Below are 4,927 nucleotides of genomic sequence, written 5' to 3'. Positions count from 1 at the left end.
TAGGCATGAAAGCTCACAAGGTGGCTTTGGGCCAATCACCAGGAGACTGAGAGTTCTAGTTCCGCCTTAGGCATGAAAGCTCATGACGTGACTTTGGGCCAATCACCAGCAGACTGAGAGTTCTAGTCCCACCTTAGGCATGAAAGCTCACGAGATGACTTTGGGCCAATCATCAAGCGACTGAGAGTTCTAGTCCCGCCTTAGGCATGAAAGCTCACGAGGTGACTTTGGGCCAATCACCAGGCGACTGAGAGTTCTAGTCCCGCCTTAGGCATGAAAGCTCACAAGGTGGCTTTGGGCCAATCACCAGGCGACTGAGAGTTCTAGTCCCGCCTTAGGCATGAAAGCTCACGAGGTGACTTTGGGCCAATCACCAGGCGACTGAGAGTTCTAGTCCCGCTTTAGGCATGAAAGCTGGCTAGATGACTTTGGGCCAATCCTTCTCTCTCTCAGTGCAGCCCACCTAACAAGGCTGTTGTGAAGTAAATGGAAGGAGAAAGGAGTAATCGGTTACGTCTGCTGCCTTGAGTTATTTGTAGAGGTGACTTCTCTGTCCCAACGGACCCCCGAAAGGGCCTGGCTTCTCTGCCTTGCTTGTTTAAAGGCATCTTGCAGGGGCCACCTCCCAAAAGGCCCTGCTTATCCCCCCACGGGCCCTCCCTGCAACGATCACCCGCGAAGCCTTTTGACCTTCTCACGGCCAAAGTTGGACATTCTCCTTGGGGACACATTTGGGAGCAGGAAGGGAAGGCTGGAGGAGAGACCGAGGGGGGGGGAGGAAGGAACTGGGAGCTTCCAAGAGGCTGGACGTGTTTGTGCAAAGTTTCTCCCCTCGCAGGACAATTTCAGGAAACCGGTCAAGGCCACTCGGTCTTTAAATAGCGCCCCGATGTTGCGGGAAGAGATGGTCATTGTTTTGGGGGGGGGGAGAAAATGCAGCTTCCATTTTCCTAAGCATGGGTGGAAAGGGGCTCCGGAAGGGGGAGGGTTCCGCTGCGCTCGGCATTGAGCAAGGATGATGGGATTTGTAAGTCTCTGGATTAGCTCTGGCATCAAATCCCACTGGGGCGAGAGCAGCGGAGGAAAAAAACTCGCAGCCCTTTTTGGGGTGTCTGTGTGAGACAGAGACTTCTCCAGAAAGATGCTTGCTTAGCCATCTTTGTCGAGAGGAAATTGCAGAACTCCTGCAGCCAGGGCTTTAATCCAAGGATTCCCTGTTCCCCTGAGCTTCAGGGTCCCAGTTCGAGTCCTGCCCTCTGATCTGGGACTCGTGTGGCAGCAGAGAGCAGCTCCCCAGTGGGACTCGGCAGCCGGGGATCAGCTCCGCCTTGCCTGGCTGCAGGGAGGAGGCAGGAGCGCAAGGGAGAGCGGCGTGCGTGCGCTCGTCCCCGTGCCCAGATGTTCCCCTGCCAGCCGTGGGAGGCGTTGCCCGCTGGAGAAGTCCCGTACCTGCTTCCCTGCCCTACCAACTGCTGGTTCTGCCCTCCGGCAGCTGCCTTCACCGCGCCTCCCTTTCCAGCCGGTGCCAAAAGGGGCCGGCGCTCCCTCTTTTCACACGGGGGGGCTTTCCCAGGGCAGGAATTTCCAGCAAGACTCAGGAAGCCAGCTGGGGTGCCGGCCGCAGAGGGCAGGGTGACGGGGTTGGCATCCTGAAAGCCGCGCCGGGCGCTAGGCAGGATGGGTGGGGAGGAGCTGCTAGGGAGAGGGCCTGGGGGGGCAGGAAAGAGGCATCCTTGCCTTCCCATCCCACGGCATTCATCCAGGGCACCTCCCTGGGCACCCATCCCTTGCTTCCTCAGATCTGCAGGTCAACACAATACAAGTGGCTGCATTCACACGGCTTGTGCAGATTGTAATAATAGTAATAATAATAGTAATAATAGTAAAGTTGGAAGGGACCTTGGGGGTCATCTAGTCCAACCCCCTGCTCAGGCAGGAAACCCTATACCATTTCGGATAAATGGCTGTCCAGTCTTTTCTTAAAAACTTCCAGTGTTGGAGCTTCTGGAGGCAGGTTGTTCCACTGGCTAATTGTTCTAACTGTCAGGAAGTTCCTCCTTAGTTCTAGGTTGCTTCTCTCCTTGATTAGTTTCCACCCGTTGCTTCTTGTCCTGCCTTCAGGGGCTTTGGAGAATAGCTTGACTCCCTCTTCTTTGGGGCAGCCCCTGAGATACTGGAACACTGCTATCATGTCCCCCCCTCGTCCTTCTCTTCATTAAACTAGACATACCCAATTCCAGCAGCCTTTCCTCATATGTTTTAGCCTCCAGTCCCCTGATCATCTTTGTTCCTCTTCTCTGCACTCTTTCTAGAGTCTCAGCATCTTTTTTACATCGTGGTGACCAAAACTGGATGCAGTATTCCAAGTGTGGCCTTACCAAGGCCTTGTAAAGTGGTATTAACTCTTCACGTGATCTTGATTCTCTCCCTCTGTTCATGCAGCCTAGCACTGTGTTGGCCTTTTTGGCAGCTGCAGCACACGGCTGGCTCCTATTTAGATGATTGTCCGATTGCTGAAGGTTCACGTCATTCGTTCCCTCACCTGGGGAGGTTGGTTTTACGATTCAGTGTATTGGGGCAACTCCGAAAAACGGGGTGCCGTGGATAAACCCCACTCTAAGAACGAGTTTCTTTCCACCACCACCCCTTGAGGAGGTGGCTGCATCTGCCCAGCTGGGACCCAGCGACGGGCAAGGCTGCGGCAGTGACCCCCGTGTCCTCTGGATGACTGTGCCCGGGCGGCTTTGCCCATGCCTGTGCCAGCCTTCTTGGCGTTGAGTGGCGGAGGGCTTGATTGGCAGCTCGCTCGGCTCTCCTTCCCCAGGGAGCAGGTGGGCATCTCGGGGGCTGCGCAAGGAGAAGGGAGATCAGCTCTCCCTTTCGCCCCCGCCCTTCCCCTCCCCATCGTGATCCAGAGGTCTATTTTTTCCTGCGCTGTTCGGTCTCATCGCTTTGTCTGAAATAGACCCTGTTTTCAATCCAGCCCAGGCTCTGGTGACAGGTGCAACTGGTCATGGGGGGGGGGAGGCAGGGAGAAGAGAGGGAGGGGGGTGTTNTCATTCTCTCGTTCTTTCTCTCTTTCCCTCCCTCTCTCTTTCACTTTCTCTCTCACTCCCTCTTTCTCTCTTTCTCCCTCCCTCTCTCTCTCCCCTTCTCTCTCTTTCTCTCTCCCTCTCTCTCTCCCTCCCTCCCTCTCTCTCTCTCTCTCCCTCCCTCTCTCTCTCTCCCCTTCTCTCTCTCTCTCCCTCTCTCTCTTTCTCCCTCCCTCCCTCTCTCTCTCATTCTCTCTTTCTCTCTCCCTCCCTCTCTCTCTTTTTCTTTCTCTCTCTCTTTCTCCCTCCCTCTCTCTTTCTCTTTCACTTTCTCATTCTCTTCCTCCCTCTTTCTCTTTCACTTTCTCTCTCATTCTCCCTCTCATTCTCTCTTTCCCTCCCTCTCTCTCCCCCCCCTTTTTTTGAGTGGGGGGAATTAAGGGGCAAGTGGCCTGGGTGCCCTCAGAGAGGCAGCAGGGATGAAAGGGCCCCTTTCAAAGCCCCTGCAGCGGTGCAACCTCGAATAGGTAACTGTTCATGTGTGGAAAGGAACAGTGCCCACCCCCACCCCCATCTTCTCTTCAGTATTGCAGTTTGGTTGAATAAAATCCTCCTTTTCCCCCCCATACCTACCCCCTTTTAAAAAAAAATAAATGGAAAAAAGACGTTACTGGCAAGAGGATGTATCGTAGTTCTCATGCTGTCAAGGCTCCTCGCTAAGCTAGACCTCTGCCTACACGTGTCATGGTCGTTGGAGTTCAGGGTTGGAACCCTTGAGGACTAGACGCTTGCATTCTCCTGAACTTTGATCCAAAGCGCGGCTAAAGCGTGTGGGTTTTCCGGTACGGTTGGCTGAATCAAAAGTGTCCTTCCTGCTGGAGGCTCCATCCCACCCCTTCCTTCTCCTCCTCTCTTGGCCCATGATTTGGGCAGCTTTGGGGAGGGGTCTTCCTCTTTGATTAAAGGGCCGTGTTTACTCTGGAGCGGGGGGGGGCACTCCTTTCCTCCCCTTCCTGTATGGAGTCCCTTGGAAGTGTCCGAGAAGGAAGCGTGCGGCCTTCAGGCCCACAGGCTCCCTAGCTCTTTGCTGGCCAGGGTTTTCTGGGGGCAGGAAGCCTGCAACGCGGTTCAGCAGCTGGGGGGGGGACCTGGCAGCCGGAGGGAGAAAAAAGTGGGGCAGGACTTGCAGTCGTGAACAGGAGCCGGAGTCAGGCGGCAGAATGGCTGTTTTTCATAACTTTGGGGGCAGGGGGAGTGCAAAAAGTGCCCCTCCCCCAGAGCTAATTTGGTCTAGTGATGAAGGTACCAGGCTAGAAACCAGGAGACAGGGAGTTCTAGTCCCGCCTTAGGCATGAGAGCCGGCTGGGTGACTTTGGGCCAATCACCAGGAGAAGTTGAGTTCTAGTCCCGCCTTAGGCATGAGAGCCGGCTGGGTGACTTTGGGCCAATCACTAGGCGATTAAGAGTTCTAGTGTGCCTTTGTCACAAGAGCCGGCAGGGTGACTTTGGGCCAGTAAGTGTGAAATGGTGAGTTCTAGTCCCGCCTTAGGCATGAAAGCTCACGAGGTGACTTTGGGCCAATCATCAGGCGACTGAGAGTTCTAGTCCCGCCTTAGGCATGAAAGCTCACGAAGTGACTTTGGGCCAATCATCAGGCGACTGAGAGTTCTAGTCCTGCCTTAGGCATGAAAGCTCACGAGGTGACTTTGGGCCAATCATCAGGCGACTGAGAGTTCTAGTCCCGCCTTAGGCATGAAAGCTCACGAGGTGACTTTGGGCCAATCACCAGGAGTGAGAGTTCTAGTCCCACCTTAGGCATGAAAGCTCACAAGGTGGCTTTGGGCCAATCACCAGCAGACTGAGAGTTCTAGTCCCACCTTAGGCATGAAAGCTCA

This window comes from Protobothrops mucrosquamatus, unplaced genomic scaffold (assembly GCF_001527695.2).
Source record: "Protobothrops mucrosquamatus isolate PMUCROS unplaced genomic scaffold, P.Mucros_1.0 scaffold4032, whole genome shotgun sequence".
NCBI classification, from domain to species: Eukaryota; Metazoa; Chordata; class Lepidosauria; order Squamata; family Viperidae; genus Protobothrops; species Protobothrops mucrosquamatus.
The sequence above is the reverse complement of the archived record's forward strand: the minus strand, read 5'-3'. Positions refer to the sequence as shown.